The following is a 12,940-nucleotide window of genomic DNA, read 5'->3' on the forward strand; positions in this document are numbered from 1 at the left end:
TTGAGAGTAAACATGACATATACATATCTCTATATTTTAAATTGCGGAGAAGATGAGGAATAGAATGCAATCATGTGTAAGTCTGTAAGTGAACATTCAATTTTAATCAAAACTTTAATGAGCAAACTAATTGACCATTTTTAAGCTGAGTCAAAGATTTCTTGACCTAACTGTCAATTAATTTGGTTGAAAAAGAGGTTGTGACAGTGCACACACACACACACACACACACACACACACACACACACACACACACACACACACACACACACACACACACACACACACACACACACACCAGGGGCGGATCAGTTCATTTTATGGTGGGGGGGGGGTTCAAAAGTATATTGTGAAGATATGGGTGTGAAGGCGCGAAGCGCCGAGCCGACGGCGCGAAGCGCCTAGCATGCTAGGGGGGTCCGGGGGCATGCCCCCCCGGACAATTTTGAAAAAAAGGATGCAAAATGGTGCAATCTGGTGCATTCTGAGGATGATCATTACCAGTTTCAGGCAGCAGATTTTGTCACTGATTATAACTCCCAAAATTGAAGCTCAATGTAAAATAAAGAAATGCATACCTCATTCAATATTTTTATATTTTTATATTTTTATATTTATAAGGTGAGTCCGGAAACCCTAGAAACCCCCCCCCCCCCCCCCCCCCTCGTCCGCCCCTGGGCGGGGTCAAGGGGCAGAGCCCCTTGTGGGGGTCAGGGGGCGAAGCTGATGGGTAGGTCATATTTTGAGATAAGAAAATGGTCGCTCCTTGCATGAAACGGCATAAAATAAGCAATAATAAATAATGTTTTAAATAAGTAAGGTACGTGTTCAGGCTAGGGGAGGGGGGGTTGCGCAACCCCCATAACCCCCCCGGTAGTCCGGCTCTGACACATACACACATAATTACAAACACACACATAAACATACACCACCACCCTTATCTCAATTACCAGTCTATGTTAAAACATTTAGTCAAAAATGTAACAAACAAACAAAACAAAATGACCCAGCTGTTTCTTACCTTGGAACAATCTTCAACAGTGGCAGAACTACCAGGGTTCGGGCGAATCTTCAGCAGCTGCTCAAAACCGTTGACATCAGGGGGTAATATGCCCCCAAACGTCACCACCTTTGGAGATTCTGACATTCGTCTATGGGAAACACTGTTCACAGGCTGTTCACTGTCCCCGTCACTTGGTCCATCAGGCGATGAAGTAGTAGTGTTGGTTCTCTGAATGTGGAGTGACGTCAGCGTGACGTCAGTCGTACTTCGTGACGTGGTGACGTCATTTGGCTTTGTCGCCGGCTCTTTGGCCAGATCTACCGATGACTTACTGCGGATTTGTAGTGACGTAATGGTGACGTTCGTTTCGCTGCACATGACGTCAGGAACGGCCACAGGACCACCGGTCATACCGCCTAGATCTTAGATGCATACCATCGACCATGTCCATCAATCATATGAAAATCAGTCAAAGCATTTTTCCAGAACATGGTATGACCGCAGAATAGCGTCCGGAGTTCAAAAATACTTCCAGATTATAGTCGCAGTTTTTATCTGCGTATTTTGTTTATGCATGCAAAACGCCAGCAATAAAATGGCTGAGTAACGTGATTTTCCAGCAAAATGTATATCACAATATATGCATCGGTGCCATGGCGACCACATTTCCTTCCATTGCGCTACCGATAATTGCAGGTGACACTTTTAACTCGTGTCGCAAAGAAAAGAGTGGGAATCCATTTGCAGTTTGTAGCGAACGTTGAAAGGAAACTTGCTTCTTGACGATAAAACTCGCGAACGCTGCTGCATCTCCAAAATCGTTTGTTGTAGGCTCCACTTGATCAAAATTCTGAAAAGACAAAACAAAATTGAGTTTATAAATCTGTGCATGATCTACGACCTGGTCTTCCTACAACAGTAAGCCTTTGGTACTTTTGAATACCGTTGATGACCAGCGGTGACGTTACATTTGTAATATTCAATAATCTGACGGTAGTGACCGGTCTTCTTATGCAGCCTTAACCTCACTGAACGTAATAGTTGGTAACATTCGTGATTCCTGACATCCCAGAAAAAAAACAGTGTTCCATCGCGTGCACACACACACACACACACACACACACACACACACACACACACACACATGTTTTGACACCGTTAAGTTGACTTTCACACTAACACACACACACACATACACACTAACACACACACACACACACACACACACACACACACACACACACACACACACACACACACACACACTCTCTCTCTCTCTCTCTTTTGTTAGCTACAGTCAACACGCATCTTTCAGAAGTCGTGGTGCATTATGACTCATCCCTCATTCTTCTTTGCTCTCTTTCATAAGATCCTCCCGTTTTTCAACCAGCCATTCCATTATCTCAGGGAATGAAATCGATTCGTTCCCATATATGTACCCGACCAGACAGAGAATGCACTGGAAACATGCACATTTATTTGTATTTTCTTGTTCTCAAAAAAACGAGAATCGAAACGTTCTAGCGTTGCTGTAGGTTCACTTTTTCGTTGTTCCCAACGAGTCTTTGAGAGGTCTGTGTGCATTTTCTAAGCCTGTGTGTACGTGTTCGCAACGCGTCATTTAGAGATCTGTGTGTATTTTCAAAGCCAGTTTGTATGTTTTCGCAACGCGTCATTTAGAGATCTGTGTGTATTTTCAAAGCCTGTTTGTATGTTTTCGCAACGCGTCATTTAGAGATCCGTGTGCATGTTCAAAGCCTGTTTGTACGTTTTCGCAACGCGTCATTTAAAGATCTGTGTGCATTTTCAAAGCCTGTTTCTCTGTAACGTACCCTTTAAAAGCTACATTCCTTACTGTATATAAGCGACTATGTACAGCGCCAAAGATGTATACGGGATTTTAAATGGAATACTAGCAGCTCTCTACGAGAGCAAACGATTCCAGAAATCAACTTTGCCGAGTGGGTTTTTTAGGCTCGTTAAATTGTGTACATGGAAATCAATTACGAATTTATTCAGCACACACAAATCTCACTCTGTTCAGAAACTAGCCACGTTTTCGATTTTTAGAATATGTCCAAGTGGGAACATGTCCTTTTCTCGTGTAAAAGCTCGTACAGATTATTGGTCTACAAGATGGTTTAATTACCCAATAAGGAAGGTACCTCTAAACGGCTTGTGCTTTATCTTTGAGAATAAAATCGATTTCGTTTTGTTTGCTTCACCCAGTTCTGCGCAGACGGATAGAGAACACACACGGAACTGGGAATAATTATTTCCTCAACCATTGAAATCGGCAAGAACACCAAGAATCGAAAAATGCAAGCTTCGTTGTTTACGATCAAACAGGAGGATTCACAACAATGAAAACCTTTTAAACACTTCTTAAGTTTAGTCTCCTTGGGAACTAAAAACATCCTGGCATGTTTGCTAATGAACTGCGGACAATGTATCTTAATATGCTGCATTTGTGGATGGTAATTAATGGTCTGTTGTTGCTTCTACTGCTGCTACTTTAATGCTATTTTGTTGTTATTGTTTTGGTTGTTGTTTTGTTTTTGTTGCCGTATTAGTGTTGTTGGTGTTGTTATACTTTTGATGTTTCGTGTACATTTTTATAGAGAATATAAATATGTTCTTAATAAATTATTCGTTGGCAAGACAACTGAACTGCATATTTCAAGTAATTTGTGAATAAATTCAAACTACACCCTGCGTGCCTAGTTCACCCGTCAATGACGAAAGTCTACTTTTGTACCAAGCAAGTAGACGGTTTCCTTGGTTAGGTGGTGCAACCCGAACACACAGACTGAAGACAGTATCTAACACAACAATTTCAGCAAAATCGAGCGTCTTTTTCACGTGTGACTCATTCCTACACACCAACAACAAAAAATCACGATTCCAAAAGTACCCGGATGAACCTAACGACTGTAAGACATAACCCTCTTCCATGAGCACTGAAAGTCCTTGCAAACAAAGGCTGTTTGTGGAAACACTCCTCTGTAAGGCGTAAAGAGGGAGGTGCAATTGATTCATGCCGGCACAGGGAACATGCAAATAGATAATTATATGAGCTGGCAGTTTTTGATGCACAATTTCTTTCAGTTTTTTAAGCAGAGCGTACAATTTCTCGCATCAGATTTGTTTTTATTGAACAGTCATAGTCACAGGAAGGAATCAAACGAATCGCGAAATTGACGTGAAGTTATTTCTTGAAGATTCTGAATAATTCGATGTGGGATCAACTACAGAGGAATGTGTACATTAGTTTGTCGAACCATCTCTGGTTTTTTTTTGTCTGCCTCTCTGTACCTACGCACACACGCAAAAAAACCATATAGAGAATTGAGCTCACATAAGCGCTTGCACTTACAACACACACACACACACACACACACACACACACACACACACACACACACACACACACACACACACACACACACACACAAACACTCACACAAACATCTTCATCATCATCAGCAGCAGCAGCAGCAGCATTGCTCAAGTTTCTTGAACATAATTTGTAAATCGCATTTATTAAGAGACTTGAAGTAAGAGCAAGAGGATAAAACCACCATTGCTCGCAGTGGATTGCACTTTTTCCTGAGCTACTCTCAGCCTCTCCCAACACTGAATGATAGAACTCCGTCGCCTTTCTTGACATTCGAGTACATTCCTGATTACCTGGCTTCCCATACTTTGGTCACCTGTATGGACTCAGCTGCAATGCAAGTGAGGCGAACAGATCAATACATTCTGATTGGTTCTGCTCCTAGATTTTAGCCTCCGTCAGTGTCGAGTGATTACTGATAACCATTTCCTTCCTCGCTGTCTCTTTCAAGAAATCTTCCTGGTTTTATGTCATGACTACCACGATGTCATATGGCAAATCAAAATAGTTTCATTTAATTATGTAAGCTTAGTCTTTTTGTGTCTGCTGTTATAGTAATTTTATATATGTATGTAAAAGAAGTAAAATCATGTTAAAAGAAAACAAAGGTTAATTATGTATATTTGGCACTGCACAAAAAAGCTTAACGGGGTTTGACTAAAACCACGCATGACATTTTTTGAAGGGATATAATGGAAAACAACAAAAATATCTTCAATCGCGCCCCGTGATTTGTAAAAATGTTTTACAAATCACGTAAAATAATGCGCCCGATATTTTCTTGTCATCTCGAAAATCCAGGGATCTATTATCTTGGCGGTAAGTACGATGTTGCTTTTCGCAAAGCCGGTGTGCGTCGTGTTGTCTTAAATTAATGTTTTATTTCCTTTCCTTGGTTTTGTAGTAATAATCCCCTCCATCCACCTCTCTCTCTCTCTCTCTCTCTCTCTCTCTCTCTCTCTCTCTCTCTCTCTCTCTCTCTCTCTCTCTCTCTGTCTCTGTCTCTCTGTCTCTCTGTCTCTCTCTCTCTCTCTCTCTCTTCTCTTTCTGTCTGTCTGTCTGTCTGTCTCTCTCTCTCTCTCTCTCTCTCTCTCTCTCTCTCGCTCTCTCTCTCTCTATCACACACCCACACACACACACACACACACACACACACACACACACAAACACACACACACACACACACACACACACAAACACACACACACACACACACACACACAATCTGTAGCGTCACTAATTCCTATACGAGTTTTCTAATTTAATTTCCTGACTGACACCTATGCATTTTGTTATAAGCATATTTGACAAATGGGTGTCATTGCATTTTAGTCACTGTGATCACGGTATCCCTGCGCTACCGCGCAAACATGTCTCAATGACTCAAACTGCTTTTTAGCAGGTAGTTTTTCTGGGTTAAAGATAGTACTTTTTGGCATAGAACTTATCGTCATGTGAAAGGAAAATCATCGAAAGCCATCAAGTACTTTTTGAGAACTCGCGTGCACATGTTTGTGACGGACACATCTGCGCTTATCACGCTTCGAAATCGAAATATGAAGAGAAAAAAACATGTGCAGATGTACTCACACACTTTCATTTTCATATGTACCTACTGTTGATTTGTTTGTTTTTTAAATCCCATTGTCCGCAGTAAAGACCCAAGGGTGCTCTTTACGTATGCACAATTTGGATGTACATGTATCTGTAATTTCCCCCGCGGGTTAGGGGGAAGAATTTACCCGATGCTCCCCAGCATGTCGTAAGAGGCGACTAACGGATTCTGTTTCTCCTTTTACCCTTGTTAAGTGTTTCTTGTATAGAATAGTCAATTTTTGTAAAGATTTTAGTCAAGCAGTATGTAAGAAATGTTAAGTCCTTTGTACTGGAAACTTGCATTCTCCCAGTAAGGTAATATATTGTACTACGTTGCAAGCCCCTGGAGCAAATTTTTGATTAGTGCTTTTGTGAACAAGAAACAATTGACAAGTGGCTCTATCCCATCTCCCCCCTTTCCCCGTCGCGATATAACCTTCGTGGTTGAAAACGACGTTAAACACCAAATAAAATAAAAGTAAAGTAAAGTAAAGTATCTGTAATGGCGGTACTTGAACACCAATGCAGTTTGAAAATAGCGATATCATGCCGTAAATAGTTTCACAACCGGAATGCACCTCTTACCATGTATACTGTACTTGCATTACCACCCACTATACACCGCCCTGATATGGCCCTTCGTGGTCGGCTGGGCATTAAGCAAACAAACAAACAAACAAACCCACTATATAAGTGCATTAATCCTCACTAATTGTTTCTGTCAAAATGGCGCGCACGCTGATCTCACTCGAGCCAGTCACAGTTCCTATCCTTTCAGTGGTAAGCCTTGAGGGTACTGCTTAATGATGGCACCATTAGGGGCTCCGCTTTTCCTGTGAGCGAGGCAGACACACATTTGCTCTAAATGATAAATGCGCCATGGATATGCTTTGAACGTAGACATATAGTCAAACGTCTGATTTATGATAGAGAACACAATGTTGTTCTGCCCAGGTAGTGTTATTCGGCGTGTGTAAATGATTAGCTTCAAGGACTCGTAACTGGAGTCAGTTCTATCAGAAATACAGGTGCAGATTTACAAGAAAATTGTATTTCATTCTTGCCCGAGGCCCTTGCGAGAATGCTGCAATGGGCGACAGAAAGAAAACAATTTAGAGATACAGGCAAACCTGCCCTTGTGACCACCTCTCGAACGCGACTACCTTCCCACAACGACCACTTCGAAGGATTCTAGACGATTTTTGTTGGGTATAATTCACCTTTCCGTAGCGACCCTCTGCGTATAACTACCACTTTTTGTCAGTGGGTGGTCGACAGATTCCTATGTACCTTCTTTCTTGTGCAGATGATTGTGTCATTAATGATATCAGTCTAGACTTTCACATGGGAATAGACTATACTTATCCTTCCACTTAGACACATACACAGATGGATGATTTCTTAGCAGAGTGAAAATGCCAGGTTGAATGAATTTTGCAGGTTGACATAGGTGTAAGTTACAAAATTAATTCGACAAACAATTCCCACGCAGCACACAAAGCTACACATAATTATTTGGTTTGGATTTATGTGGTTGAATGATCTAAACTCAAGCAAAAATCAAGAGACATTTTTTGAGAATAACAAAGGGGTCTACACGGGAAGGAAATCACCTTTAAACAACAACAACAAGAACACAGGAAAATGTAAAATGCAAATTGCAAAGACATTAAAGACATAATCGTTAGGAAAAAGGATAGGAAAAAGGACAAGTACTAAAGCTGATAATACTACTTTGAACAGTAATATTCGGTTTACATGTATATTCTACGGTGAAGAGAAAGAGAGAGAGAGAGAGAGAGAGAGAGAGAGAGAGAGAGAGAGAGAGAGAGAGAGAGAGAGAGAGAGAGAGAGAAAGAGATTAAGAGAGACAGAGAGAGACAGAGACAGAGAGGGAGAGGGAGAGAGAAAGAGAGAGTGATACAGTGAGAGAGACAGAGAGAGAGAGAGAGGAAGAGAGACAGAGTGAGAGAGAGACAGAGAGGGAGAGGGAGAGAGAGAGAGAAACAGTGAGAGAGAGAGTGACAGTGGAAGAGAGAAAGAGAGAGAGAGAGAGAGAGAGAGAGAGAGAGAGAGAGAGAGAGAGAGAGAGAGAGAGAGAGAGAGTTGCATAGATTATGGAAGCAGAGAAAGAGACAGAGAGACAGACAGACATATCGACAGACTGACTGACAGACATAGATATTGTACGTATCCACACTTCAAAGTCTAACAAAAGTCGTGATACCACACGCTTACAGTGTGTGCACACTCACATCACTGGGTCAGGGCGAGCGATAATCAATTGATATTCTCCTGTGTGATTTGTTGTTTGCTTGTTTGTTTGCTTAACGCCCAGTCCACCACGAAGGCTGATATCAGGGCGGTGCTGCTTTGACATTTAACGTGCGCCACACACAAGACAGAAGTCGCAGCACAGGCTTCATGTCTCACCCTGTCACATTATTCTGAGACCGGACCAACCAGTCCTAGCACTGGCATTCAGAAATAAATAACAATGAGTTTTATTATAATTATAGAATGTATAAAGAGAATTTTGAGTTTGAAAAGTACTTGTCCATCCTGCCGGTTAATTTAGCAAACGCTGTTTTAAAATTTAGAACACTGAATCATAAATTGCCTATACAAAAAGGTAGGACTCTTAGTATTCCCAGACAAGACAGAATCTGTCACAAATGTTCATCAGGTGACCTTGGGGACGAGTTCCATTATATTTTTGTATGTCCTTTTTTTACCAATTATAGAAAACAGTTGTTACGGTGCTATTATTATGCCCGCCCCAATTCAGTTAAATTCAGAGAGCTTTTTTCCACTACAAAAAAGAGTTTATTGCTAAAACTCGCAAAGTTCATGACACTTGTCATGGACTGTTTGAGAAGCGAGTAAAATTTAATTCTCTTTTAGCTTTATACTCCGTTATCTGTTTTGTGTTGTTTGTAATAGTATTTTTGTCCTTATGTTAACTCACCCATCACCCCCCCCCTCCCCCTTCCCCCCATTTCCCATAGTAAAGAAATGTATGTAATTACTTTGTGTGTTTTATTATTATTATTATTATTATTATTATTATTATTATTATTATTATTATCATTATTTATTATTATTATTGTTGAATTGTTTCTTGTATTGTTTTTGCTCTCCCTCACCCCTCAACTCCCTTTTCTGTACATAGCCTGATTTCTTTTTGTTTTAGTTCCTTTTATTTGGTGTTGAATGAAATGTGTTTTTATTGTGTTTTTTAATTTTCCATGTACCCTCACGGGGTTTTATCGGAATAAAACTTGACTTGAAAAACTAACCCCATAATGCCAGACGCCAGGCGGAGCAGCCACTAGATTGCCAATTTTAAAGTTTTAGGTATGACCCGGCCGGGGTTCGAACCCACGACCTCCCGCTCACTGGGCGGACGCCCTATTATCACTAGGCCACCGTGTTGCGGTTCCTGTGTGATATTATACTTCTAAAAACTCGCATCGACCGCTCCTTTCTCGCGAAAGTTTTCTCCAAAGTATGGCAATTAGTGTGAAGTGCGTGTGTCCTTATAGTAGAGTTCTATAATTATCTGAAAGCCACCTTTCCACGATTACAAGTGTTAGTCTTAAAATTGAACACAAAACTGTACAAAATCACCACGGTATGGCTAATAAAATGTTGGGAAGTCATTAACGCCAGAAACAGTTTCTTGTGAGGTGAGCACAGCCTTACATTGAAGATGTCATTTATCAAATTAATTCGGCAAAATAATTACACACGGTACAAAATCAGCCAGGCTGTTTAGTTTTGCTATGTATCCTAGCGAAGGGATGCCCTTACTTGGATCTGTAATGGTTTACCTGATGGCTTAATCATACGAAAAGAGGGGTCGATTGAAGATAATCTTCTTCTTCTGCGTTCGTGGGCTGAAACTCCCACGTACACTCGTGTTTTTGCACGAGTGGAATTTTACGTGTATGACCGTTTTTACCCCGCCATTTAGGCAGCCATACGCCGCTTTCGGAGGAAGCATGCTGGGTATTTTCGTGTTTCTATAACCCACCGAACTCTGACATGGATTACAGGATCTTTTACGTGCGCACGTGGTCTTGTGCTTGCGTGTACATACCCCCTTGCAGGTCTGCACATAAGTTGACCTGGGAGATCGGGAAAATCTCCACCAGGCGGCCGCGGCCGGGATTCGAACCCTCGACCTTCCGATTAAGAGGCCGACGTCTTACCACCCCGCCACAGCGCCCGTCGATTGAAGACAATCAATGTTCAAGTCATTTTAAAACCAGCTACACGGGCGCAGTGGCCTAGTGGATAAGACATCGGCCTCCTTATAGGAAGGTAGGGTGGGGATTTTTCCGATCTCCCAGGGCAACTTATGTGCAGACCTGCAGACCTGCTAGTGTCTTATCGCCCTTCGTCTGTACATGCAAGCACAAGACCAAGTGCGCACGGAAAAAGATCCTGTAATCCATGGTAGAGTTTGGTTGGTTATAGGAACACGAAAAGACCCAGAATGCTTCCCCGACAGCGGCGTATGGCTGCCTAAATGGCGGGGTAAAAACGGTCATACACGTAAAACCCCACTCGTGCAAAACCATGAGTGAACGTGGGAGTTTCAGCCCATGAACGAAGAAGAAGAGAAGAAATCCAGCTAAGCTGTTTGAAAACAAAAACAAAGAAAAACACAGGTCGATTAATTAAGGCCCGAGTACTGTGTAAACGATAAGTTCTGGTTGTAGCATCATGACCTTTCGTTACAGAGATCAGCTGGAGAGACGATAAACAAGTCGCGTAAGGCGAAATTACTACATTTAGTCAAGCTGTGGAACTCACAGAATGAAACTGAACGCACTGCATTTTTTTCACAATGACCGTAGTCCGCCGCTCGTGCAAAACGCAGTGAAACTGACGAGCCTGTTCAGCGCGGTAGTGGTTTCGCTGTGCTGCATAGCACGCTTTTCTGTACCTCTCTTCGTTTTAACTTTCTGAGCGTGTTTTTAATGCAAACATATCATATCTATATGTTTTTGGAATCAGGAACCGACAAGGAATAAGATGAAATTGTTTTTAAATCGATTTCGGAAATTTAATTTTGATGATAATGTTTAAATTTTTAATTTTCAGAGCTTGTTTTTAATCCAAATATAACATATTTATATGTTTTTGGAATCAGGAAATGATGTAGAATAAGATGCACGTAAATTTGGATCGTTTTATATTAAAAAATATTTATTACAATTTTCAGATTTTTAATGGCCAAAGTCATAAATTATTTTTTAAGCCACCAAGCTGAAATGCAATACCGAAGTCCGGCCTTTGTCGAAGATTGCTTGGCCAAAATTTCAATCAATTTGATTGAAAAATGAGGCTGTGACAGTGCCGCCTCAACTTTTACAAAAAGCCGGATATGACGTCATCAAAAGTATTTATCGAAATAAAGAAAACAAACGTCCGGGGATATCATTCCCAGAAACTCTCATGTCAAATTTCATAAAGATCGGTCCAGTAGTTTGGTCTGAATCGCTCTACACACACACACACGCACAGACAGACAGACAGACAGACACACACACACACACACACACACACACACACACACACACACACACACACACACACACACACACACACACACACACACACCACGACCCTCGTCTCGATTCCCCCTCTATGTTAAAACATTTAGTCAAAACTTGACTAAATGTAAAAACATATTTATGGAGTGTCCTTGAGTAGTCACGAATCCCATTACAAGAAAGGTTAGTGTATCGAACACCTAATTATAGCCTTAATAAACCACGATACAAGGACACACGTAAACAGGCTTGACATCAATAGTCGACACACTTACGCATTGATTACTTGAGACTTATTTCAGAACTATGGCATAACATTTAATAAGGTGCTTCAGCTCTCAGCTACCGAGAGTTAGGTGGCAAGACAGGGGTATTTGGCAAATATAACTCATGTGTGGTCGTTAAAACAATGAGTTGATTGCGTACTTTAATATCTGATGGTCGGTGTGTATGTCGGTGTTTTTGTGCCGTTGTTCTTGTTGTAGTGTTTGTTGTCGTTGCTGTTGCTGTCTTTCTTTCTTTCTTTCTTTCTCTTTTTTTTCTTCTTTCTTTCTTACGTTCTGTCTTTTACTCCCTATATGCTTATGACTTTGTTTGTTTCTTTGTTACTTTGTTTGTTTTCGTTTCTTTATTCCTTTCATTTTGTCTTTATTTCTCTAAATTCCATTCATTCTTTCTTCTCTCTACTCTGACATTTGTTTTCTCTGCCAGTGCGTCTCGTTCCTTGCTTGTCTTTTATTTTCAGGTTTCTTTTATAGTTTGAAAATCTACTCGCCTAGCAGCGCCATTACCAATTACAAAGAAAGGTTGCTAGTTTTACCAAAATCGATGCCAAGCTCGACTGCTTACAAAAATTGTCGGAAAGGGAAGAAAAAGAAGAAGAAAAAAAAACCGCCTCAAGTTTTGCAAGCTAATTTAGGCTCCCCGTGAGAGTTATCGTCTCCAATTTTGTCCTTGCCGAGACGAGATCTTTGCCGAGACGAGATCTTTGCCGAGAGGAAAGACTTGCTTCCCTTGGGACAGAATTTATATGGGTTCGAGTCTCGGTCAACGGAGGTAATGCATGAAAATAGGGCTGCTTCTACTACAGTACTGTACATTTATCCTTTTCACTGTCTGTGTGTTTGTCGGTCAGTGACACGCGTTACACTGCAAAGCTACATGGAAAAAATGAAGAAAGTGTTGGTACTTCTCAACAGTATGCATGCACACTCAATCAACCATGGTCAGACCAGAGAAAGAAAGGCAGGCTTTCAGACGAGAATAATTGATTCATACATCATCAATCTTTCTCCTTCGATCAATGGTGAATATTCTAATTACCCCATCAATTGCATACAGTTCTGGAAGCATTTGGCAGCTTGACCTTTTGAATTGGTT

The 12,940-nt window shown here is 41.1% G+C and overlaps 1 long non-coding RNA gene across 1 annotated transcript in view; it reads right to left on the bottom strand.

Annotated features, from left to right (window-relative positions):
- Positions 1-1,027: 1,027 nt before the first annotated feature.
- Positions 1,028-12,940, bottom strand: part of LOC138978095 (uncharacterized) — a 41,679-nt gene continuing 29,766 nt past the window's right edge. Inside the window, exon 3 of the long non-coding RNA XR_011459582.1 lies at positions 1,028-1,853. This is a non-coding gene — a long non-coding RNA (uncharacterized lncRNA). The remainder of the gene's footprint in view (positions 1,854-12,940) is intronic.

Source organism: Littorina saxatilis, linkage group LG1, assembly GCF_037325665.1.
Source record: "Littorina saxatilis isolate snail1 linkage group LG1, US_GU_Lsax_2.0, whole genome shotgun sequence".
Taxonomy (NCBI): domain Eukaryota; kingdom Metazoa; phylum Mollusca; class Gastropoda; order Littorinimorpha; family Littorinidae; genus Littorina; species Littorina saxatilis.